At 40.1% G+C, this 27755-nt stretch overlaps 1 long non-coding RNA gene across 1 annotated transcript in view; it reads right to left on the bottom strand.

Annotated features, from left to right (window-relative positions):
* Positions 1-27755, bottom strand: part of LOC118539478 (uncharacterized) — a 137351-nt gene that overhangs the window by 37518 nt on the left and 72078 nt on the right. The window contains exons 4-5 of the long non-coding RNA XR_004919188.2: positions 26196-26288; positions 24988-25200 (exon numbers count right to left, since the gene is read on the bottom strand). This is a non-coding gene — a long non-coding RNA (uncharacterized LOC118539478). The remainder of the gene's footprint in view (positions 1-24987; positions 25201-26195; positions 26289-27755) is intronic.

Genomic DNA, 27755 nt, shown 5'->3' with positions numbered 1-27755 from the left:
CTATAATTTATACCCATTAGCATGGGGTTCAGTGGTGATCTTATGGTAGAGGGCACAGCTAATAAAGAACTTCAAAAGAAGAGAGAACAAATTATGAAATGTTGATTAGTGTAAGCAGTTTACATTTTCAACCATGGTGAAACTAAATTTAAACTGCAAAGATTCGCAAATATCGCCATTAGCTCGTATAGATAACCCAGCAATTCTATAAATGGACACAGATTTCACACAATGAGTTTTGCCATAAAAAGACTCAGTTATCATATCTAAAATCTACACTATTTAACTTTGAAAAGGAACGAAATGATAGCTCTTGAAAGCACTTAAGAGAGGTTATCTGTTAAATCTACACTTGTAAAGATTTTCCTTGTGAGGACAAAATAACTGAATCCCTTTGCCTTGTAATAACCCTCCATATTTCTAAAAATGAGAACTAACTGACTCCCTAATCCTTACTTTTACAGGTAAAACAACTGCATCCCCATCAGCTTTTTCTTGAAAAACTCATTTTCCATATCCTTGGTTACTTGGTTACTTTTCTCTGGCTCTTCTCCCCACTCCCACTTTTCTCTTAAAAAAGAAAAGTAGGTAGGTCTCAATAAAGATTCTGCCAAACCTCACCCAGAAGCATTCCCACTTGTAACTCTTGTGGTTTTTTGTCTTTAGTTTGGGCAATTCCATTAAAAACATAACCAGACACTTTTAAATTCCTAAGAGAAGAGATTTGAACACAAATCAAAGATGACAACTAAACCTCTAAAATTATAATAGCACTAATCCCTCTATTAAGTGTATGGAGGATCTGCAGACCACATGAGCTCACCCTGAAGAACATGCTGTTTACCTGGGAACCAGCTGCTTTACTATGAAACAGGCTCTGTGCTCATCTTAAGTCTTGCGCCAAGAACTTATACTGAAATGCACAATATCGAAAGGGGTAAGCAGAATGCTGTGATCAGGATACTTAAATCAGTTGCTTTTTAGAGCATTATTTTAGTCGTGAGAAAGTTGGATAAGTCAAGCTCTTTCTGAGACCCCAGAGATCAAAGAGAATTCAGTTAAAGGCAATGCTTTGAAGAGCAACAACTATACTATTCTTTACCAGAAATTCGGTGAAATGTAGGTTTGGCACATTTATTTCCGTAATTCTTATGCACATTTCAAATGCCAAGGAAATCTGTTTAAAAATATAGATTTGAGCATTTAAAACTTAGACGGTCTGGCATTTTGTTTCAGGACAGCAGATTACACCATGGTGCAAACTGAAGGTATATCTTGATGTTATTTACAAGTATCACAATGGCCATCAGCCATGCCCCTCAAAAGTTGTGGAAGAAATACACACAACTGTGAAATGCTTGTAGTCTAACCAAAACAGAGACTTTATTTTGTTTAACCAGAGGGATGATACTTCAGAACTGAAAGGAGTGCTATAAATCCGAAATTCATAAACCCCTATCTACTTCCTTATCACATGTCCTTTGGTACCTTATTGTTCCAAGTATGGTGCCCTGGTAGCAGCATGGACATCACTTGGGAGCTTGTTAGAAATGCAGAATCTCTGGCCCTACCTCAGATTTACTAAATCTGCATTTTAACAAGATGTCCAAGAGGTCTATATATACATTAAAGTTTGGGGAACACTGCTTCATAGATAACTTTTTAAAAGGAAATTTTAGCTGTAAAATGATATCATACTCTTAAGCTCCCTCTCCAGGAAATTAAAAGTGCTAATTTAACAAAAATACAGCAATTACAAATCTCTTGCAGAGCCATCAGCAAAGCCTTCCATCTTCGGAATCATAGGATGCTGTACTTCACCCAAGCACTACAACCGGGGAAAAAAGAGTTAAAAGATGACTCTTGGCAAAGCATCAGATATTCCCTTCCATGTCTTACCTTGTCTAGTGAGGAATCTCCCTAGAATCAGCTTCTTTATTTCACACACTTTCTACCATCGAGAGTCTAGAAAAACTTCAAAGGAGGACCAGGTGCACTAAGATTAACAGGTGTTTATTATTATAATTAATTTAACTGAAAGAATTTAGTTCCATTGCAATCCTGAGGAGATTGTGAACCCAACTGGAAGAGTAAGCAGCTATATGCATTCTCAGCAAAGATCAACTCCACCCTACAACTCACAGCAAACTGATCTTTAAAAGGTGATGGGAAGGGAGAAGATTCTATTACCAAAAGTTGAAGGATAGAACTGTGGGGATCTAACTCAAGGTGAATTGCCTTTCTTTGAAATGCCGAATGACTTCCAAACCAGCTTGTGGTTTACTTTTCCTCTACAGATAGAACATTCTAGGAGTAGTGGCATAGTTTCTGATGGGAAAGGGCAGATATCCAAAGACTAGGTTTCAAAGGATATAGGAAACAATTTCTCACGATGCTAGGTTATTTTCACTGGGGACCCAGCAGCAATTGGCCATTCTTGCTGGTTCCCCAGCCTATCCCTTTCCAGAAAGTACTTAGGTATTTTAACGAAATGTGCTCTTAAATCTCTTAATTTTTTTTGCTCAGCCTATGTCATGTAGCAATGTCTGCAGAGAACAGTCTGATGACAAGTACTATACATGATTCCTTAGAGTAGTGCTGCCTGAAAAGTGGGCCAGAGGTCAACTGGATCTGAAATATCTGCTTTTTCAAATGCAAGCTCATGAATCTCCAGATCTAGTAAATCAGAATCCATGGAAGTTGGGTCTTAGAATCTACATTTTGAACAAGCTCCTGGGTGATTTTTTTGCATGTAAACTAGTGCTTATAGCTGAAAATCATTGAATTTCAGACTATGAGAGCACTCCAGCCTGCAGAGTATTCCATAACTATCTCCAACATTTAGTCTGGGGTTTGAGTGAGCCTGAGGAGTCTTACTATCTTGACGAATCCCAGCCCAGCCTAGGTTATTTCTCCATGTAGAAGTGTTAGAGGAAGAAACAGTGTATCAGTGGGTCCCCTGATATACTGAAATGCTTCCCTGGTGATTTAAATTGTGGCTTGGTGGATCTCCAACCCAGGTTCTCTCTGCCCAGCTACAAGATGTTTCCATAAGCAGGTTCTCTCAAACTGTGGGATTAGAAGGTTCACTGCAAGAAAGAAGTGGTATGTCAGCTAGACAGATGATGAAACCCCTAAAGTTTCACCTAGATTTCCTAGGAACATACAGTGTTCCAGTTAGGTATCCAGGTGGTCCACGCCTGAACTCATCTTGTAACTAACTGGTCCTATCTTGGGTTGTTTCAGCATGCGCACCAAAATTGTGCTTTCATTTCTTAATTTCTACACTGAGAAATGAGTAGGTTTAAATTTTCCATCAGTTCTGGTTGAGAAAGCCTATTCACCAAACTCTAAACTCACTGTGTTCTTACCACGTTATTGCTGGTTCTTTTGTCTTTCCCTGGTAGAAAGGGAACATTTATGTGAATAGTAGAATACGAAGGTTATCCAGAAAGAGAGCCATTATAATCAATGTTTATAAGTGAATATTAATGCTCATTTTAATTTAAGCTCCAAAGACAACAAGCAAATCAACTAGTATACCTTTTAAACCACTTTTATAGTAAAAGTGTTTTTGTGCTTTTCAGATTCTCTATTTCTTGTCAACATAAGTTGAGTCTTCCACTGAAATCAGCAATGAGGTAACAGATTTCAGGCAGGGTTTCCCCATTAACCTATACACTCAGCCCAGATTCATAAGCCATCATCTGGACACCTACATATTATGATCAATATTTAACTGTTTCATGTTTCATTTAATGTGAGATTTCCTCTTTGAGGTCTTGTTGTATTTTTTTAAAAATACACAAAGAATTAAGTTTCGCTTCAAAGGAGTAATAGAATGTTATGCTTGGCCCAAGAACTAAATGATTTCCATCCTTACACAAAGCAGACAGCCATAGGTATATATCCAGGCTCCTAATAGGCAGCCGTCAATTCTTTTCCCCTAAAATGACTGATTTTTGTCCCTATAAACTACTCAGAATTAACTATACTCAGAATGAGGTAAGCTTGGCATTTGCATGACAGGAAGTAAACACATGAACTTTGAGGGACATGTAGCCACTCTCACATCTTAACCCTTTGTTCTTTATGCTCTCAATATCATTGATATGCAAACAGAGATTTATTCTCAAGAAAAATTTTAGTCACCTCAACGAGCTACTTATTTAGTATTTGGTGTTTCTGGATCTGAAGTGTCCAGATAATTGGCCAATTCATTTAGGCTATTTTAACACAACTTTGTGTGTTTAAGTGACAAAAGGGTAAATGGTGAGGTAGGGGAAAATGGCTCTTTTCAATACAGCTTTTTTTTTTTCCCAGTATAAACACACATTTACAATCAGATGGGAGTGAAGAAGTTGCTGCCTGAGCATTAATGATGCTACATGGAGACAAGGCTCATTCCAAGTTCACACTGATCCCGGCAAAGGTGTCTAGTTCTCGCTGGTCATCAGTTTATGAAATTACTAAGGGCTTGTTTGCCCTTAATTTCCTAAAGGATTTTTAGGAAATAAAATAAAAAATTATCACTATGTAGGGGCGCCTGGGTGTCTCAGTTGTTAAGCGTCTGCCTTCGGCTCGGGTCATGATCCCAGGGTCCTGGGATCAAGCCCTGCATCGGGCTCCCTGCTCAGCGGGAAGCCTGCTTCTCCCTCTCCCACTCCCCCTGCTTGTGTTCCCTCTTTGGCTGTGTCTCTCTGTCAAATAAATAAATGAAATCTTTTAAAAAAATTATCACTATGTAATAAATCAAAAATACCACTTTTCAAATAAGTTGTGCAATTTACTTCAAGTTATGTAATAATTCCCTGCTGAGCCTAGATTAAAACTCAGAAAATAGAAGGGCCTAGGGAGAGAGCATAGAGTGTGTTCTCTGGGTCTATACCTTATCAAACAGGATCTCACACCATTTTTTTTTTTTTTTTTAAAGATTTTATTTATTTATTTGAGAGAGAGAGTGAGAGAGCACAAGACGGGGGAGCGGGAGAGGGAGAAGCAGACTCCTTGCTGAGCAGGGAGCCCGATGCGGGACTCGATCCCGGGACTCCAGGACCATGACCTGAGCCGAAGGCAGTGGCTTAACCAACTGAGCCACCCAGGCGCCCCTCACACCATTCTTACAAGCATCCTGTGAGGTAAGTTTTCTTATATCCATTTTACAGGTGAGGAAATAGGGACTTGGTGTAGGTCATCTGGCTACCTTCACATGGTTGAAAAACATCAGAATCAGGAATCAAACACAAACCTTCTCTCTTTAAAGCTCATGTGCTTTAAGCTCCAAATCTAGCGTTAACCCAACTGTAAAGCGCTCACCACTCTTCAGATGGTATAAGGAAGAATTCTAACACAGTAGTTCTCAAACTTTACTCTGAGTGACAATCACCTGTGAAGCTCGTTAAACTGCTGAACCCCACACCCTTCCCAAGAGCTTCTGAGTCAGCACCACCCAGGCGATTCTGAAGCAAGCGTTCTGATGGGTCTCACCGTGAGAAACGCACTAGTGATGAAAATGTAATTAGCACGACAAACACACTTCACAGGCATTTCCCTTTTCAAATAAACTTAAGTAAAAAAAAAAAAAAAAAGTGGGGCAGGGGACTTTAAATTCACACATTCTTTTTTTAAATTTCACTTTACTTAAAGAAGAAAATGTCAAGGAAATGATTGTGGAGGTGGTGGCAGATCTGACAGATTGTCGAGGTGATACTCTAACAACTGAGTTATCATGTGAACAGCCCTTGACCGCTACTCAGACATAGAACTTTGCCGGCCACCCAGCAGCCCCTCAGTATGCCCCTCTGTGTGCCTCAGCCCATCATAGCCCCCTCCCTCCCTTCAAAAATAACCACTACCTGAGATTAAGAGCAATCATTTCTTTGTAATTCTAGATTTTCTTGCCCAAGTGTACATCCTGAGACTATGGTCATTTTATCTTGCCCATTCTTTAAAATCTGGCATATATTTTCAATCTCTTTTGATCTACTAGTTATCTTTTTTCCCCCTTATAATTTATCTTCTGAAAAAAAAAAAAAATCTCACACTAAAGTTTCCCACAGACTGGATTTTGCTGATTGCATACCCTTGGTGCGGTTCATTTTGTTTCCCTGTCCTTGGTATTTCCTGCAAATTGGCAGCTGGGCCCAGAGACTGACCGGATTCAGTTTGGCAAAGCTCTAGGTGAGGTGTTCTTCAAGCAAGTGGCATATAATGTCTGATGCTGCCTCCTTTTTGATGTAAGCAAGCCATTGACTCAATGCCTGGATCTATTAATTCATTAGATGTTACAAAATTGTGTTCTAATTGTATTATTTTGTTTTTATTTGTTAGCTCTACTAATTTTATAAGGAGATAACTAGTGGTATGGTTCACAAAGGAAAGGCAGATAAATGCTTGATTCTTTTACCTACCCAGTTTTTAAAGCAACAAATTGGTCCCTGTTATCTTCAGAAGGTGACCAACTAGTGCTATATATAAATATATATATTTATGAACTCACAGATTTAAACGTATTTAATGGATCTCAAGCCTTTGCAATTCTTATCCATTTTGAAACTCTAATGATCATTGAAAGCTTTGTCTTCAAGGTGGTTCTCAAGTCCATTAGACATGACCCTACTAGTCTTTGATAGCTTCTTGGCTATCTGGTATTACAAGATCTTCCAGGCTCATCTTATATGTCTCCTGCCCCAGACTTGGGATCAGCCATTTCCCAAGAAATCCTGATTTCTTTTAGAGGAGAACGGTATTTCAAGACCACATCTGGGCCCTAGAAATACTCATTGTTTCTGAGTTGGTTATTGTTTCTAGACCTTTTCAGTGAACAGAGCTAAGAAATACACACACCAGATATGCACATGTTTTTAAAAATACAATACCTCATAGATTCACACTACAGTGCAAATCTAGGACAACAAGATTTTCAGAGGGCTCATGGGACAGTATTTCTTGAGTTCTTCCATGTTGATTATAAATTTTGTGCCCCTTTTTACATGAAAGTCAGTTTTGCTAGATATAAAATCTTGGTACACATTTTCTTTCCTTGAATGTCTTTGTTTTATACCATTTTCTTCTGGCAAAAAGCATTGCTGTTGAAAAGTCTGATGACAACCTAATTGGATTTTCCTTATATGTCATTTGCTTTCTTTGTCCATACACACAAAGGATTGGGATTTATTTTTTAAGCTCAATAATTTTACTTTTCCTTTAAAGTTCAGTAATTTTACAAGAATTTTTCTTGGTGTTGGTCATTCTAGGTTGTTAGTCTAAGGTTCACGGTGTGCTTTGTAAAATGTTTCCTTTTTTTTTTTCCTGTTTCAGAAATATTTTCTGGAATTTTAGTATTTGTTCTATTCCTGTGCATTGGTTTTCTTCTTTAGGAATTCCTGTTAGCTTCAGATTTTATTTTCTTTGCCTGTCTTTAAATATCTGCCTTATTATTTTGAATCTTTTTTATTTCTTTCATCATTTATTTTTAAACTTTAAAATTTTTCTCCTTTTTACCGTCTGCTTCTTCACTTGTATTTCTTTTAATTTAGTCTTCACTTTTTCTTTCATTGTAAATTTTTTGACACCTATACCCTGACTTCTGAGTTTTTCAAAGAACAATTGTTATTTCATGTTTTTAGTACTTTTCTTGAAATATTTAGCTTGCTTTGAAATAGCACATTATAGTTCTTATCCTTTTTTACTTATGTCTTTCTGGTACAATTTATTGCCTGTAGCAATATTATTCTGGGGGTGCCTGGATGGCTCAGTCGTTTTCCTGAACTTTTCAGAAGGGTTTTGGTTCATACAAATTTTCTAACTTCACAGAGATCTCCCTTCTGTTGTTTTTGTAGATCATTTAAAATATATACACATATGGCAGCTACAAATACCTGACTAGTACTCCTCAAGGTCATGACAAACAAGGAAAGTCTGAGACACTGTTACAGCCCAGAGGAGTCTAAGGAGGCATGATAACTAAATGTAATGTGGTGTCCTGGATGGGATGAAGCCAAAAAAGGACATTATGTAAAAACTAAGGAAATCTGAATAAACTATGGACTTTAGTCAATAGTAATATATTAATATTGCTTCATTAATTATAACAATAGTACCATACTACTATCTGATGTTAAAGATGTTAATAATAGGTGAAACTGGGTGGGAAGTATATGGGAACTCTCTGTACTATCTTCTCAATTTTTCTATATCCAAAACTTTGTTTCTGGGATGCCTGGGTGGCTCAGTCAGTTAAGCGTGGGCCTTCAGCTCTGGTCATGGTCCCCGGGTCCTGAGATCGAGCCCCGCATCGGGCTCCCTGCCGGCTTCTCCCTCTCCCTCTGCCTGCCGCTCCCCCTGCTTGTGCTCTCTCTCTATCTCTGTGCCAAATAAATAAATAAAATCTTTAAAAAATAAATAAATAAAATTTTATTTCTGAAAAATAAAGTCTATTTTACACACAAACACACACACAGGGCAGCTTGCTTTCTAAGATTTCCTGGCTGTTTTTCCCACCCATCCACTTTTATCTGAACCCTCTCTTTTCTGTGCCTCTTCAGTGTGAGGCCCTGTGCTGGAGGACCCTGGTGGGTCAGTACCAAGATCTCACAGAGGCCTTATTGCCCCAGTCACTTGAAACCTTAACATGGGACCTTTGTACCACCAGCAATTGTTGTGGCAAAGACCTGACAATTTCAGCTGTTATCAAACTGACCAGCTTTAGTTCCCAGTTTCAGCTATTTTGGGGTGCATCCATTATTCTCATATTTATCAAATCCAGCCCCATTACTTCCCTCTGTTTTCTTTTACACAGATGCCAGAAAGGTACACATCTTATGGCTCATATTCCAGGAGTCACTGGTTTACCTCATTCCCTGGCTTTTTCATAGTTGTCTATGGATTTTTGGTTTTATGATCTAGTTGCTCTGTTGTTTTCCTTATAGCTTATGATCTTGAGTGCTTCCATACATATATATATATATACAGGCATACAATTCACCCTGTGTTTTTTGTGGGAAATTTAGGAACACCCAAAATCATGCTGCCACCATTTTCCTAGCCTTCCAAACTTTAAGGCAATCACCAACATTATAGACTACTGAGATAATGAGGACTTTATTATGGTAGAAGATCCAATGTCTTGTTTAAATATAGGCTAGAGAATGTGCTACGGGTGGTAAAGATATGGTGCTGTGTTTTTCCATGTGTTTTATTTTATTTTGTTTTTTAAAAGATTTTATTTATTTATTTGACAGAGAGAGACACAGTGAGAGAGGGAACACAAGCAGGGGGAGTGGGAGAGGGAGAAGCAGACTCCCCGCGGAGCAGGGAGCCCGATGTGGGGCTGGATCCCAGGACCCTGGGATCATGACCTGAGCCAAAGGCAGACGCTTAACCAGCCAGCCAGGCGCCCCTCCATGTGTTTTGAAAGCAGAAACCCAAGGGCTCCCCGTCACATGTGGTGTATGACCAGTTCACAACTCCTGACAGTGCTATCTATGAAGGCAGCATTGGCAACAACATTTCAAATTTATCAATCATCCCAATAATCTCATTCATTTTACTTCATTGAGTTTTTCCTAGTGGATCATTTTCTGAGGGGTAAAAAGAAAACCCAAAACACACATGGGTGTGATTTCATCACCTTCTGCCTGGGCAGGATGCCTGTGTCGAATTTTCCTCCTGGCACCCAGGAAACACAGCTTTGCACTGGAGATGGTCTCAATGATACAAAACTCAGGTGACATCAGAACAGCTGACATACTGGGAAATAATCTACCTTATTTCCAGGGGCCAGTTTTAAAAATTTCTTTAAAAAAAAAACAGGGGCGCCTGGGTGGCTCAGCCGGTTAAGTGGCTGCCTTCGGCTCAGGTCATGATCCCAGGGTCCTGGGATCGAGCCCCGCATCGGGCTCCCTGCTCAGCGGGCAGCCTGCTTCTCCCTCTCTCTCTGCCTGTCTCTCTGCCTACTTGTTCTCTCTCTCTCTCTGTCAGATAAATAAATAAAATCTTAAAAAAAAAATAAAAATAAAAATAAAAAAACCCAAAAACCTCTCAAGGTCTCCTCTGAGGTTCTTTCTACCTTTCATAATTAGCGGGCACATAGAGACTGTAATATCATCTTCAAGAGTGTTTTCCAGGCCTATCTGACAAGAAGGCTATATTTTTGGCCCAGGCCCCACGAAGCTGATTCTACTACTCTTAGATAGACACTTTTAACAGGGTCTGCTCATGTGACAGTCAGTAAACTGCTAACTAAGCAAAACCAAACTTGTTAGAAAGAATCCACTCAACCTCCAACAATTTCTCCCTAAGGTGTTAGTAAGTCTCAAGACGAACTTATACAAATTTTATTTCTCTGTCCACCCCCTGACCATTCTTTAGGCAAAGTGCTAAAAGGCAACCAAGAAGAAGAAGTAACAGGGGCCCTCACATAATCCATAGCCTGGATAATGAAACCCTAAATAAAGAACATAATAGTCTATTTTAAAGCTGCAACTAGACCTTATTGGAATTAGACAGGAGTTCTTTCTCCCCAGAATATTCTAAGGGTGAGAGGCCACCCTCAGAATGCCACCCTAACACAAACTGATCCCCATACACACCACTAGTCATGGTTTGTTTTCTTATATGGCCAAAGTTTATTTTATTTCGCTGCTCCATCAAAATTATTTATCTCATTTATCATACAGTTCCTGCCTACTGTGTTTTGCCAGAACTAACATGCATGAAAATTATGTTAATGGGCCTTGGACTGGTTTTAATGTACTTCATATAATCAAGAAACTAAACAAACAGAAAGGGCTCTGAAAGGTGCCCATTCTACTCTGAAGAACCACTCGCTCTCGTAAGACACGTTTTTGAGAAGAGTACCTGCCAAGCATCAAACCACCAGCAGTTCCCTTGGAAAAGACCTGTTTATTGAAAGAAGAAAATAGACTAAAGGACTTATCATTGTATCCCACCCCATCAAGTACCCCAGGTTTCCATTAACCAGTGGTGGTTTCATGGAGAGAGACTGGGAAGTGATTTGGAAAAGATTCTTAACACGAAAACTGACCAAAAGAAAAATTAATTTTCGATTTTTGAGGAGAAGCCAGCTTGGTGAAAATTGTCCATTGCTTGAGGAATTCAATATGTGTGTACACAGGGATGTCACTATAATGCTGGCCTGGTGGTCTACTTCCAAAGCACACTGATGTCAGGAAAAGCGATATTATAACGAGGTCTTTCTGCTACTTTTGAGAATCGAATATCCCAGGATTTAGTACGAGATGGGCCCACATTATCATAAATTTTCCTCCATAAATAAGTTTTATGGAAAAACTCTATTAAACTTGCTGAAGAACTGAAATTTTAAGAATGAGTTTTAAGTAGCTTTGTGATATTGCTTTGAATACTTATATCTACATGCTAATTTTTTATAAGCAACTGCAAAAAAAATGTCTTGAGAGCCAGGAATTGGGCTAGTCTCTGGGACACAACAACAACCACACACCCACACAGATCCCTCATTAGCAATATCAAAAGAATGCTAAAACCAGATAGAATGTATGTGTCTGAAATGAAAATAAAGACATTGGTCTGCTATTTTTAGTCATTTAAATGATATTATCAGATAGACGGGTTGCCCAGTCAAACCTATAGAGTTGGACTGCAGTTAAAAATGGCCAAAGGATGTGATCTTGAAATGACTGCAATGTGTAAAATATGTAACTCTTGTTCTTATCTTGGATACCATCCAGGACATTGAGGTCATCTCTGTCCCAGTGACAGGAGGAACTCTGGGCTTTTCACAGAAGAAATGTTTGTTTTGTTTTTGTCTAATCTGTCTTCCATTGAGAACAAGAAGTGTTTTGCTTCCTGAAGAATAAGAAGGCAAAAACACAGCTGGATATCACCAAGCTCAGAAGAGTAGGCTGTAAATATGAGAGCTGGTAGTGGGAGCAGGTAGCCAAAGCAGGACCCTGGAGATCGGAGGCTGGCAAAGAGTCTGTGAGCAAAGGGGGCCTGAAATGTGATATAATTTCAATAAAGCACCTTCTCAATATGGCTCAACAACAGCTAAACCTCCAGAGTTGGAACATTTGTTCTTTGACTCAATTAAACAAGGCTTTGTCTATGGAAATAAAAACATACACTCCTGAAGAAAGGTGGCGCGTGAAACTTAGCATTTATTTTGCACTTGAACTCAATATATGAGTCGAACTCTTCCCTTACTTTTTGTTTAACAAGGAGCAGTTGGGGGGCGGGGGCAGCAGTGGTGAAATAGAGAAGAGGTAAAGGGTGAGAGACCCTTGGGTAGAAAGAGAAAATAAACCCCAAAGGAGTGAAATAATAGAAAGAGAAGTATAAGTAAAAAACAGAAACTGAAGACAAATTTTAACCATACACTTCCCCCTTTGGGCATTTCACAGTCAGTCCTCCAGGTAGAACAAGACAATAATCCCTCTGTACTCTGTTCAACTATGTGACAAATACCAGGTCTATACATATGCCACATTTTTCAAAAAGATGTTGACCAACAGTTGTACATCGACAAGACTGTGACTGGGGCAGTAAGAATTATGCAGGATCTTTGAGGAGACTAAGTCTGTTTAGCTAGAGAAGATTTAGCAGAAGTGTGATAATTAACTCAAAGTTTTTGAAGGGCAGGAAGGCAGATAAAGATGTACACTTAGAAGTGTTGCCTTTGATAACACATTTAGGACCAATAAAAGGAGATAAATTTGGGATCAATGTAGAATTTTCTAATATCCAGAATCCTCAAAAAGGAAATGAACTGCTTCACAAAATAGTGAGGCCCTTACTCTAGATGTACTCGAGTCAGCTGTTGAGGACTCATCAGAGTTATTATAGAAAGGATTTAGATTAGTGAGAACTCTTAATTGCAAGCCACAAAAAACTAATTTAATTTGGATGGCTTAAGCAAAAAGGAAATTAATTGGTTCAATATAATTCTAGATTCAGCATAGATGGATCCAGAAGCTCAAATGATATCATCAGGAATCTCTTATCACTCAGTTCTTCCTGCCTTTGTGTTGGCTTCGTACTCAGGCAGGTTATTCCTCAGATGGTGTCAAAGATGGCAACCTACGGTTTCAGGCTTACACTACATCAACTAAGTAACAGGAATGGAAGGAGTTTCTTCTTTCTTTATAACACCAGCAATTGCTGGAATTCACTTCAGCTCCCGTCAAGTGCCTCCTCTGAATCTATTGTTATGGCATTGGGAAAGCAGTAATCCCATGAGCCAGAACTGTCATGTGCTCACCCTTGCACAATTCTTGGTGGTCATGGCACATAGCACTCTCTGTGACCAGGTCTGGGTCATGTGCACACCCTTAGAGTAGAGGAGGGTGGGCATGGAGTCAACAATCCCTGCCTCCTGAACCATGTGGACCCAGAGTTGCCAAAGGAAAATCAGGATGCTCTTATCAGAAAAGAGGGAGGAGTTTCAGGAGAGACAAAAACGACAGCTATCCTGTAACAAGTATAGGAGCCAGGCCTACAAAACTTTTACAGCCTTTTCCAGTTAAAATTTTGTTTATTGCTAAGTCAACGCTTGCTAAGAACTGGGTACTCATTCTATAATTTAAAGCCAAACTGTTGACTTTTAGTTACAGAATTCCTTAGATACACAGTTACATCAGCTTGGAAAGTAAATTATTCAAGTAATAGCCTGTTAATCACCTCCCTTTGTAAGATGTAAGATGGAAACCGGAGGTGTACTAGTAAAATGGCTCTTGGAAAATAAAGCCCTGATTATAGTACTTGCCAATCTCCATGGTATAAATATTCCCGTAAAGGCCAACTTCAAGCTATCAACATGAGGTGACTAAAAACAGAGTTGGGAAGAGATGCACATATTCCTCACTCCTAAGTTGGTACCATCCAGCCACAGCACAGCACCTGACAAGACTGAATAAATATTCCAAGCCTGTGAAAAATGATCTCAGATGATGTAGTCCAGGGTTTTTTTTTCCCATTTCATTTGAGGATATGGTGAGAGACCATGAATTTAAAATATGCCATGGGGCACCTGGGTGGCTCAGTTGGTTAAGCAGCTGCCTTCGGCTCAGGTCATGATCCTGGAGTCCCAGGATTGAGTCCCCCATCAGGCTCCCTGCTCCGCTGGGAGTCTGCTTCTCCCTCTGACCTCTCTCCTCTCATTCTCTCTCTCTCTCAAATAAACAAATAAAATCTTTTTAAAAAATAAATAAAAATAAAATATACAAATTAAGTACATCCATTTCTCTACAGTGTATTTTTCCAACATGATATGGAATTTCCTAGTGAAGTCTTCATAAAATAGCTCTCATTTCTTATGATTGGATCTTAAGAATCATGAAAGAAAACAGAGGCAGTGCTAGTTGGTGGCTTATTATGATACCTCCAGATTTGTTTGAAAAGCCTAAGACCCCTCTCCACCTGACAAAAACTGGTATACTTTTTGGCAAGAAAAAAAAACAAATCTAGTGGGAAATAAAGCATATATCTACAACACTTTATCAATGACTTGATTTGTTTTGTGATAAATGCAGAAAAATCCTACAAAAACAAATATAACTGTTTATGAACGTACATGGCAGGCATTTGACAAGAGAGGAAGAGAGCATAGGCTGACACAGAAACTCAATGGGAGAGCTATTCCTTACAGTGTGAAAACACATTGAAGGTACCTCTAGCAAACCAAAAGGTCTCAGTTCAAACTTCAAGCATCCCACGTCCCAAATAGACCATCGCAGTTACTTTGAAAGGAATTGCTTCTAAATCAACCTTTTCAAATATTGCAAAATAGCGTATGGCTAAGTATGTATTTCCTAGTTTGTTTACAGTATCCTGCTGGAATTTTAGAAATTGATTTTGTCCTCACTGTCATCAGCCTCAACTATTTAACCATTTTGAACTTTGAAAAAGGCAATTTCAAGTCAACACTTGGAAATAATAATAGTTAACAATTATGTAACCCTTCCTCCGTCCCAGGTGCTGTTCTATTTAATATAGGCCCTTTGATGCATTCACTCAACAAACAGTATTGCACCAGACTGAGGTCTATAGCCCCAGGAAGTGGGTTCCAAGAGGCCATCCAAACCAGTAAGACCTGACTCAGGGATCAGGAGCTGAAGCCAAAGCCAAGCGGTGCACAGAATGACAGGAGCGAGGGAAGCATGAGGCCACCGAGGGAGGCCAGAGACGGGATCTTTCCTGGCTCTGGGAAGGTGTGTATGTGGCTTGTCCATTTAACATATCATAGATGGAACAAATAGAGAATCCCTTAAAGTAGAAATCTGAATTTTAAAATGGGTGGATTTTTTTTAAGATTTTTTAAAATTTATTTACTTGAGAGAGATAGAGAGAGAGAGGGAACACAAGCAGGGGGAGGGGCAGAGGGAGAAGCAGGCTTCCGCAGAGCAGAGAGCCTGATGTGGGGCTCGATCCCAGGACCCTGGAATCATGACCTGAACCGAAGGCAGACGCTTAACTGACTGAGCCACCCAGGCACCCCTAAAATGGGTAGATTTTTAAAAAATTCTGTGGGGAAGTTATTTTTATGGAAACCATAATACCCAGAAACTATAAGAGGAAAAATTGATCTATTGAATTTGTCTCAAAATTTAAAACTTCTGTAGGAAAAAATACCATAAAGAAAGTAAAAAGACAAACTTGAATAAAACTTTTATAACACATACTGCTTGTACAAAAAGATCTCTTATAAATCAGAAGAAAGAAAGAAAGAGGAGGAGGAGGAAGGAGAAAGAAGAAAGAAGAAAAGGAAGAAGAAAGGCAAGAAAGAAAAATAAGCAAAGGGCAAACATGAAAATCTCAAAATTGTATATACATTGCTCATAATTTTAAAATATAAACATCACTCATAATTTTAATAATGCAACTTAATATAACAATGAAGTATTCTTTTTTGACCTACACATTTAAAATTAAAGCAAGCATGTCAGCAAGTGTGTGGTAAGAGACAAATTATAAAAATTTTCTCGAGGACAATTTGGCAAAACATCAAAATTTAAAATACATATAACCTTTGACTTTGCAATTTGGTTGAAATCCAGAATCCAGAATAATAATAAATCAATAAGATCAGAATTTTGACTAATGAAGAAGTAAGCCACCTAAAATGAACACTATTGTTCCTACATGATTGATGATGTAATTTATAATATGAGAGAATGTGAGCTTTCCTGGACTGGCCTGATGGATATCAGGTCAACTTAGAAGAATATTTATGAGCAGAGCTAATAACAAATTCTGAGCATACTTTGATCTGTGATTTGCTTGAATTGTTATTCCCTTTGCCTTGCCCCGGACTGATCATCCAGTAGAAACCAGGGCTACACAACACCCAGCATATCACATAGGTTAGCAAGCTAAGAGCACCACTGTACTGGGGGCCGGGGAGGAGAGAGAGTGTGTAACAAAAATAGCAAATGCTATGTGACTGCATGGGTGAGAATGGCTTCATAGAAGCATATTACCTGAAATGGGCCTTGAAGAGGAAGAGCAAAGGATTGGAAAAGTCAGTCCAAAGGTAGGGAAGAGCAAGATCTAGAGTCAAGAATGGACAGAAAAATTTGAGACTAAAGACAAATCTAGGAGACATCGGACGAGGAGCCAGAAAATTCCTAGCACTTATCTGCAACCATCAGTAGATCAAGGAAAACAGAGTCCCTGGGTCTCAAGATGTCCTATATGAGTGGGTCCCAAACTTTATACAGTCATGACCCTCCCTCTATATTCTTGTCCAATAGAGGTATATTTGCTCTAAATTTTTCCTTTGGGTCTACTCCTTTTGTATTTGGCCTCATCTTAAGGAATAATACCTACAAAATAATAGGTTTGTATGTTAGAAACACTTCTTCTTTTTTTTTTTTTTTTTTAAGATTTTATTTATTTATTTGACAGAGAGAGACACAGCGAGAGAGGGAACACAAGCAGGGGGAGTGGAAGAGGGAGAAGCAGGCTTCCCGCTGAGCAGGGAGCCCAATGCGGGGCTTGATCCCAGGACCCTGGGATCATGACCTGAGCCGAAGGCAGACGCTTAACGACTGAGCCACCCAGGCGCCCCAGAAACACTTCTTCTAATACATGTTAAGTAAACATATAGCTAGTACAATGTTTTTAAAAGTTTCTGTATACTACCTGATATACTGACCCATGGACCAGCAAAGTGACACATATCCCACCTTAAGAAATGCTGGTCTTCAGATATAGTCACTTTGAACTGATGTGAAAGCTGTCGTTTGTTCATGTTTACATCACATATGACAACCTAGACCAAACATGAAGTGTGAAATTGAGGATACCAGATGGCATTTTTAAACCATGCTAAAAGATAACTTATTAACATACTACAGTACAGTGAGAAACTAACATTTTGGGGGCAACTATTGTGTGTAGTCTGTGTGCTGGTTATTTAAAATCCCTTCTGGAGGGACATGGAATTTTCACACAATCAAATAATGTAACCAAGCAATTAACCTGCAAATACAAATACCCTCATATTCTTAAACCCTGCCTACCTGATATTAAATATCATTTCAAAGTAGTTTGGGCTCAGTTTTACTTCCAACCTTTGAGGAAGGCTGTTGGATCTCACTTGAAAGGATGACTATCCTTTAAGGAGGAAGACCACAATACCACAAGAAACAAGAAAAAAATATATAACCCTCAATTATCTTACAACATTTACTAAAGGTGGGAGAGATTTCAAAATAGTGTGACAACTGGTTGGAAGCATGGCGTGGTTTCTCCTTTATCTGTTTATTTGCTTAAGGTACATGTATTCATGTCTCGCACCAGCAGAGTTTTCTGGGTGACCAAGGAAGATTTTTAACTAGGATTATAATTGTGACAGTATGGACCCCTCTTCATAGAAAACAAAATGACTTCTCTTCCATTGGTCATAGAAAGGAATCAGGGAATCACGGTTGCCTTACTCTCCTGGTTAAATGAGCTCTGGTTTGGGGGATTTGGGCAGAGTCTGTTTTTATTCTCCTATTTATCCCTAAACCATACAAAACCCCTCCTCTTGATGCATCCAGTGAGGCTGAAGTGGGATGGGACTAAAGGCGTCAGGTGAAGCATGTTCTGGAGCACTGGGAGAGAACAACCAAAATGATTAAATGTTTGGGAAACAGTCCTCACAATGAAAGAAGTAAAAGAATTTAAATCAATCATGTCTTAAGAGAAGTTTGGGAGGACAGGGATATGACTCTCTTCCTAAGGGATAGGGATGGTTATTGACAGGCACATGGCAAGGATCCATCAACCACATGCATATGAGTGGAGCAACACGGAACTTGACAGGAGATGCTTCTTGTGAGCTGCAATTCCCTGACTGCTTTCTAGAACATCACCAGTATACGAGAGGCAGGGCAGGAAACAGTGTAGACACACAGACTCTGGAGCCAGACTTAGCCTCGGTCCCCTTGCCTGTAAAGTAACAACAATAAAAGTGCCCACCTCATGAAATTTTTGTGAGGATTATATTTGTTACCATATGTAAAATGCTCGAACCAGTGCCTGGCACACTGTTGGTGCTCTGTGTTTGCTATTGTTGTTTTGCTAGTATAATGTTAACTATAAGCACTTGCTCTATTTCCATCAAGTTGGGGGATTGGTCTTGAAATTATAGTGTTACGTGGTGACAGATGGTAGCTACATTTGCGGTGAGCATCGCATTAAAAAAAGTTTGGAGATTCAATTAAAGTGCATGAATTTGAGGTAAGATGTTGAATAGAACAAAGTGTGTTACCACAGGGGAATGGGAATCCTCTCCTCTAGGGGTGACCTATTTTTGTTGTTTGAGACAGCCTTTCTGAGTTGGTGTGAACATCATCCTTCCTAGAGGGTAAAGTGTATATGAGATGGCCCATTGAGTTCTTCAAGCCAGCTGGTTTGGTATCAACAATGTGATCACAGCAGCTCTGGATAGAGAAATTTTTCCTAAATGCAGCTACAAGAACACCTCCTGTCAAGGTCTATGTTGTGTTACGCACATGCATCTGGCCCACAGATCTTTGCTATCTACCAGTCAATAAACATGTGTGATGGCGTCTCTCCCTATGGTAGGAGGGGAGTGGAGAAGTGGCTCTGAATCCAGACTTCACAAAGGATGTGAGCAGGCTCTGTGTGTCTCTGCTGTCCATGTCAGTCAATAAAATTAGGTCCTTACATCTCCGTTTTCTTGAAGGCATTTAATGAGTTACATATTCATTGTTTTAAGAAGCACACTCGAGTAACAATACAGCTTGAGAGCAGAAAAAAGAACTACTCAGGCTGGGTTCTGATGCCATAAAAACTTGGTGATAGGAAGTAACCTCAAACACTGGTGAAATCTTCTGAACGAAGTGGGAGTCTGCCTGCTGAAAGACTGCACAATCCCATCTGAGGGGGAGCTGCTTAGTGGTAGACAGATGTGGCTCAGTGGGAGTTTAAATCCTGGAGATCCCTGACATTAGCAGATTCAGCTATTCATAGTAGACCATTGGGGGAGCAACCTCCATGGGTTATGCCATGTAATCATTTGTAATTCTGCCACAAGGCTGGAGTTCCTAAGAGACCACATAGCTAGTGATGGAGACATGGTGCACTATGCTAGGCTGGTCCACCATACTGTCAAAATTGGGACAACTTTTAAGAGGAAAAGAGGGGGCTATTAATAATTATAGTAGGACAACAGGCATCAACTGAGTCTGTCCTGGGTAAATTAAAATGTATAATCACCCTTCCCAAGGTCCAGCTTTTGGATCTTCTATGAGTATAAGGCACATCTCTGATGATTTTTAAAAAAATATATTTACTTAAAATAGCAATAAAGTAAGAAATAAGTTTTATTTCAGGTTGGTTAACTTATATGAAGATTTACAGACAAAATGGGTAACTGTAGGAAAGCTGGGGAACTCCAGAAATATGTCCATTTTGGAGATTCATCAAAATCTGGCCCTGGAACTTTGTGGGACTTCCAAGAATTTACTGACTTATCAAGCATAGCATGAATCTGAACCCTGGGTGTCTACCAAATTGGGTCGGGCCACTTAGACAGCAAGATGACCACCTGAGCGCAACTCCAAATAACATCACCAGGGCTTGTTATTCAGATCACTAAAGTAAATGATCACGTGGGTCACTGGTGACACTGATGTTTTATAAGGCACTTGCTGAGAGCTGAAATTAATTATTTAACTTAGAAAATTTTTAGAATCAGGAGCGTCATATAAAAACAGCCCTACTAAGGCTTCGGGGTAAAAGGAAATAATTGACAACACACCGTATGCTCAGAAGGTACCAGGTGCTTTGCTAGACTCTCTCTATATGCTCTGTTGTAATCTTCACAACTCTATGAAGGAGATACTATCCCCATTTAGCGGCTTGAGAAATTAGAAAGTTTGCATAACTGATGCAAGGAAAAGTCATTTATAAAATCAGTAAACGTTTTTACACAATCATGGTCAGGAGCCATGCTTAAAGTTGGCAGCAGAAAATCATCTTTCATCTTCTGTTCACCTGGGAAGGGGAAGAGAAATTAATTCTTTGCTGCCTCCAAGAAACCACGACTATTCAGTCCGTCATGTACCAACAGAATTCTAAAGACTAATTAGACTCAGATCGGTGCCTTCCTACAAGCTAAGCTATTTGTTGGCTGTGATTTCCTTGTTCCATGCAATTCCCAGGAGAACTACAGGAATTCTGGGGCAACCTAAGTGACATAAACAGGGCAGTGGTTTGCAAATATTTTACTACCAATAGTAAGAAAGCCCATTTTGGGTCATGTCTTTCTGAGTCTTCAATTCAACATCTGTGTTGTCACTAAAATGAAGAGGAAGAAACTGGCATTACGGGGTGTAACGGAGAGAAGAGTAACTACAAACTGCAGGCAGAAAGTGACTAAAAGGCATTTTGTCACAAATGCAATGATAAAGAAGTGTGGAGAGCACCAGCCTGTTTAAAAACTAGGCACTGCTCTGCAGTATGTGACTCCCAGATGAACTCGCTTTAGTGTAGAAGGTGAACAGACTGAGGTTTACACTGTAGTAATTACCTATAATTATCATTTTGGATTTTTTCTTTTACATAAAAGGAAATGGGTTATGCTGCAATAATCCCCCCTTGTGCACAATTTTTGTTAATTCTATCTGTGATAGGAGATGGAAGTGTATAGGGGAGAATACTCTCCAGTTAAGCTTTAAATGAAAATGTGTTTCAAGTCACCACAAGTTGGGTAACTACAATGATCCAGGATTTTTCATGCATGTATGGAACACTGGAAGGCGGGCACTGGCAGATTTCTAAAGTCAAAGAACAACTCGACTAATCTAGCAAAGATTGCCTGGAACTGTGTGTCCACCTGGGCAGTTGTGTTCAAAGATAAAAAAAAAAAAGTGTTTTTGGCTGACTTTCTCCAGGACACACCTTTGCTCTAGACAACTCCTTTGGTAGAAACAGCCTTCCCCCTCCTCCCAAGCCCCCTGGCAAACGCCTGTTCATCATTTAAAAAGCATCTCAAATGTCACAGCGAGGTTTTCTGTCAGCTCTGCTGTGCCTAAGCCTTCCTTCAGCCCCAAGGCAAAGGTTTGTGATCTCGTAGCAGGCTCCTTTGTCCCCTTGTACAGACATCCATTTCCCCCCTGCTCATCGCACACCATGTTAGCATTCAAGAGTGGTCTGCCTCCAGCATGTCATCCCACTGACCTCCAGCGCTGATTCTTGTGACCTGAAGGATTAGACACGGGTCTCTTCCACATTCAATACCCAAGAAAATGACATGCACACCTAGTAAAAAGCTTCTGTTCAATACAGGGCAAAGAAGTAACTCACAAATAGGTGTCTATCCATGTGTGTATATTGTCCACTGGGATGGGAGTTCTTTGAGCCCAGGTACTAGGGCTTGTTGATTTTTGTAATTGGTACTTACATAGTACAGATTATATGTACCTCACACATCAATGTGTGTTCATGTGATAACTTCAGGGAAGTTATCTCCTCTCTTTTTTCTAAGTTTTTGTTTTCTAGGATCCATCTAGATTTTAAAATGTTTTCATTTTTACTGTAATTGAGGTAGCCCCGAATTTGTAAAGGAGTCCAAATTTATATGTCCAGGCCTGACCTCCAGACACATAGAAGCAACTTCCAACTTGGCTCTCCATTTCTACATCTAATAAGCATCTCAAGACTATCCTGGCCAAAACAAAAGAATGGATTTTACCTTCACCCCTTCCCTGAAAGCGACCCTCCCCACTCTTCCCATCTCTGTATTTTCAATACGTGCCTGGTATCCTCGATCTCAAATCTGCCTTCTGCTCTTGCCCTGGTCCCAGCCACCACCATTCACCGGAAGGACCTCCAGCTAGCCTCCTGTTCCCATCTTTGTCCCTTCCATACAGCAAGAGCTATAACACCGTTCTTAAAATATTAATCAGATCATGTTATTCCTGCACTCAAATGTCTCCAGTGGTTTCTCCAGATACTTAGAACAAAACCCAAACTCCTTCCTGGGAGCCTCCGATGTTCAACACCACCAGTGGCCAGCCCACCTCTCTGATCTCATTTCCTACCTCTCTCCACCAGATTCGTGAGGTCCACATTCCCTCTGATCCAGGAACCTACCATGTTTTTTTCTCCTCGTCGAATTTTGTATTTGTTCTTCTCTTTGCCCACAAGGCATTACCAGGTCTTCTGTCTTGCCATTCCGGTCTCAGCCAAAGTATTAGCTCCTCAGAGAAGCCTTCCCCAACCAACCCTCTAAAGTAGCTCTCCTCTAGAACAATCCCCTATTTTCTTTGCTTTGAAAAATTGTTGTGTTCACTGTCTAGCTCCCCACCAGAATGCAAACTCCGTGAGAGCAGGGACCTTCTCTGTCTCGTTCAGTGCTGTATCCCCAGCTCCTAGAACAGGGCGGCTGCTCACTTGTGGAATGAAGAGGGAGCAACTCTGGGGGGAAAAGTTGGCAGCAAGGAATTTGAATTTTAGTACAGTCACCAGGAAGTGGCTATTCTGTAGACACATGATGCTTTCTTTGTTGTCAGCCCCAGGAGTAAGTGAGGACTACACAGAAAGAACAGTCTAGTGACAAATGTGCAATAGTTTGCTCCATGACAACTTCCAAACTACACGGCAGTATGTCAGAGCACTCATAGAACAGATGTTATCCAAGCTGCTTATAGGGCCAACCCAGCTGTGTTGGACAGGTGGCCTGCTCAAAAGAGAGGAGGCAGGACTGTCACCTCATGGAATAGATTCTCACTGACTGAAAGTACTATAGCAGCTACAAAACATGCTGTACCAACCCTTCAGTACAATGGGAAGAGGATGAAGAATTGATCTATTTTGTAAGTTATAAAACTTGATCCTACCCTGATGCAAATCCTGGTCACTGTGACTAATTAGCTCCCATTCCACGTATAAATAATAGCCTCTGTCTGTCTAATTCTGCCCTCCTCATACCAATCTCAAACCTCCAACCCCCTTGTCACCCAGCTAATACGGTGTTTATATCCTGAAAATACCCCAAAGGCCATCCCACAATGAATTCCATTACTTTGGGCCATTTTAATGGGCAATATGAAATATAGTGCAATCTGTGTAATGAATATGTAATAAGAGCTCATCATTATAGGGACGCCTGGTTGGCTCAGTCAGTTGGGCATCTGCCTTCTGCTCCGGTCATGATCCTGGGGTCCTGGGATTGAGTCCTGCGTTGGGCTCCTTGCTTGGCGGGGGGCCTGCTTCTCTCTCTGCCTGCCACTCCCCCTGCTTGTGCTCTCTCTCTCTCTCTCTCTGTCTCTCTACAGATGAATGAATAAAATCTTAAAAAAAAGGAAGAGCTCATCATTGTAGAACTGAGCCACCAGCATGATACTAACCACCTGGAGGTTAATGTGGCTCTAACTCCTTACAGACTCACCCAACCTCCTCTGTACTCTTCGAAGCATGTGATGTGCTCTTCATTGAGAATCTAGAACACTCCCTCCTCCCACCCTCCCTCCCCATCCACCTAAAGATATTTAATTTTTTGCTTCCTAGTCACATCTTAGAGAACAAGGTGGGGTGGGTGAGGGAGTCAGAAGTCCTTATCCTGCTGCTGGTTGAATCCTTACTTTTTATGTGGCGTGGAGGAAGCACATGGGCTTTGAAATCATGCACGTCATGTGACCCAGGCAAATGGGTGGACTCCTGCCATCTGTGGCTGCCTCTGATGCTTAACGTCCCTTTTTTAGGCCTTTTGGGATCAGCGAGTCACAGTTTGGCCATCACCTGTCACAAGCAGGAAATGTTGTGCATCTCAAGAAAATGCCTCTCTGTGATGTTCCACACAGCACGCCTGCTCATGACAGGGACTATGGCGGAAGAGAGCCACCTCAAAGTTCTGTGACGAGGTTCTTGGAGAAAGCAAACAGAGGGCCTATCCCATGGTTTTAGTGGCTGTGAAAGAAATGAAGGACAACATCCAACAGAGCTGAATTTTCAGTTGAGGTAGTGAGGTAGGTATTCCAGCTCTGGGATAAAAAAAAATACCAGGCTTTGCCACTTACTGGCTGTGTGATATCAGAGGACTAACAACCTCTTTAGCCTCCGTTTCTGAAAATGAGAAAAAAAAAAATACAGCACCTACCTTGCAGGCTGCTGAAGGATTAAATTAGGTAATATATGTGAAGTGTTTAACATAGCTCCTGGCAGGTGGGAAGTATGTCAACAAATCTTGGCTTTTACTCCGGCGGTATGGAGAATTTGAGTTTCCAGATGCCATTTACTGATAAATGGTAAGTAAATGCACCTTTTTTAAAAGATTTTTTATTTATTTATTTGAGAGAGAGAGCATGAGCAGAGAGCAAGGCAGAGGGAGAGGGAGAAGCGTAATCCCGCGGAGCAGGGAGCCCAACGCGGGGCTCCATCCCAGGACCCTGGGACCATGACCTGAGCCGAAGGCAGACGCTTAACCGACTGAGCCACCCCGGCGTCCCTAAGTGCATCTTTAGTTATACTTACTGTCTGACGGTTTTGTTGGAAGTGTTCACATAAGATAGGCAGAGGCTCTTCCCGACCTGTGTTTCCGATATCCCTGGAAGGGTTAGAGGAAGCAGGGAGGGTGTCAGAGTGGAACTCTTCCGTAACATTCATTGCCTGGGGTCTGATGCTCGGCTGCCCTGGCGTGGGTGCTGTATGACGGAGCGCTGATGGAAATCCCCGCGTCATCGATAACTGTGAATATGAAATGAGATAAAGAACGTGAAGCTACTTAGAGTCTAAGAAGTCATTGCCTTTTCCTCTTTCCTTTGCATGGCTTGGGAAATGTTTAGTCTTTATTTAGTAACTTACCAAAAATTTTTTCACCCCCCAAATCTTACAAGACCATTTCTTTCCATGATAAATTCTTGAAATGCTATGTGTTTCTTAAACATTTTTTTTCTAATAATCTCCCCTTCCTTTCTCACCCTTTGATCCTTTCTTTCCCTTGTAGTCTCTCCATTTCTCACATTCCTTTAATTTACATTTTGTTGCAGAATTCTGGTACAAGAGCTTTATTGTGGCACCAGTCATAGAGTGACTTTTTTAAATGGTCAGTTTCTATAGAAAAGAGTAGAATCCTTACAGGATGCATCCTGCTACTCTCTGATAGATACTCTTTTTTTCTGAATTAAAAAAAAAATGGCTCTTTTGGTATTCCATGCAAATGAACGTTGACTATAAGTTGGAAACACATTCAGCTGCCTCCTCAAGCAAAGATGTCTTTTCAGTGTCAGAATTCTTGAAAGTCCTTGAATAAAAATTCACTTCCCTCTAGAGTCGTATTGATGTATTTTTAATATTGCTATTTTTCTTTTATTGTTGCACAGAGATGCATTCTAATTTTGTTTGTAGTTTATAATCAAAAGGAACCAAGGGAAAAACTAGTAAGGGTCTATTGAAAGAGTTAAATCATTTCCCTACAGCTTTCCTAAGCGGAACTGATAGTCTTAGTCTGACTTAGAGAGCTGGAATAGAAAGGCTGCCAACATCTGTTTTGGTCAGAGACAGATAAAAGAGACTAATTCATAGTGGGAATAACCCATGTGTGGCATTCTGTATTCCATTACCCTTTTCACAAAAAAAAATACACATGATACAGATAGACAGATATATTTCTACCTAAACTTTTCCACAGTGAAAATAAAAGCAAGGTGAAAGGCTCAAAGAGTTATTATTGATTTATTTACCTAGAATGAAGCCAGGAGGCATAGCACATCAACATCACCACCGCCACCTTGCAAGGTTGGGTCTCAGCCGTTTGACAGAACTGGTCTTGAAATCTAAAAATACAGAAGTGAAAATAACTTTTCAAATATCCATAGAAACATGGGTTAGGGCTGACATAAACAACTGAAATGCAGGAATAATGTAAAATCTTTATTTTATCCATTAGTTTCAACCTTCTCTCCATTAAAACTAATCCAAGAACTGCTAATATATAGCCAAATAAACTTATCTGAGACCCTCTTCGCTCATTATTGGTAAAGATGCTAACAGGCAAGAGAAGTCATAAGCCAGCTGGATAATTGATGAAATGAATTCACAGAAATAATCAGGGCATGGCTATATCAAGAGATCAATACCGGGGTGGGGTAGGAAATGTTTTGCATTTGACAGGAATGCAGCAGTGGAGGTGGGGAGAGAGATTTGGTTTCTCTGGTTGGTTGGTTGGTTGGTTGGTTGGTTGGTTGGCCGGGAATGAAGCCTGCCGCTTCCTTTCTTACCTTAGAATACACAAAAAGCTGCCAACATCCAGGGTCATCAAGAAACTTGTTTAACTCTTAATTACTTCAGGTGAGTAGCTCAGTGCTTAAACTCTTTCCTTTTTGACACTAATCTCTGTGCGACCAAAACAGTGTTGTAATAGGAACAGAGTTTTAGGATATACTTTTGACAATGAACAGGAAATTTTTGAGTCAAAGCAGCCCCGTGGACAATCTATATGCCATAGTTTTGACACCCAAAGCCTATGATTCCCATGAGAGGAAAATCTCCACCTTAGCTACTCCAAAAGTGGAGGGGCAAGTGTTCTTGTTCCTCCTGAGATTTGAATTCTCTTCTCCTACTTCAAATTAAGCAAAAGCTCTTCATGACTAATCATACTCTTTTGTTTTTCTATCTCTTTTCTTTCTTTTCTGCTTTGTCATCTTTTTCACCCTCCCGTTCTCTTCCATTGCCATGGAAATTGGTCATGGTCTGGGTGGAGAACATGCCTTATACCTGAATACTAGAATGCAAACTCACTGGGGTCTGACACTGTACAGGGAAGGTGCTCAGACATGCACTTTTCATTAAATAGAATAAAGCCAGGACCACCCCAAGGCCCTACACTGAAGTAGTAGCTATATATATGTCAGAGGGGAAGCAGCTCCTGAACAGGGAGGGTCAGGCTGATGCAGCACATTGTTTCTCCTATCTCAGAATCTGAAACATTTGCTTATGAGCAACTGTCTTGTTAAATAACAACTGTAGCCTTTGATACTCAGAACATAGTACAAATGTTTTTATGTTTCTGAATTCTTTAAGCATCTCAGAGCCTTAATTAACCAGAACTCAATGAAATGGAACATTAACTACCACCACCCTCCAAAAAAATATTTTAAATTTTTTTGTCATCCTACTTCTATGAGAAAGATCTAAATTTTAAGTGACTCACACAGACCACAGATATAATTGATAAAAATATCTCCATGTACACCTAAGACAGTAAACATTTAGGCCAATCTCTTAAATCTTCTACAGGCAGA

Source organism: Halichoerus grypus, chromosome 3 (assembly GCF_964656455.1).
Source record: "Halichoerus grypus chromosome 3, mHalGry1.hap1.1, whole genome shotgun sequence".
NCBI classification, from domain to species: domain Eukaryota; kingdom Metazoa; phylum Chordata; class Mammalia; order Carnivora; family Phocidae; genus Halichoerus; species Halichoerus grypus.
This window is presented reverse-complemented; position numbering and strand designations above follow the sequence as displayed.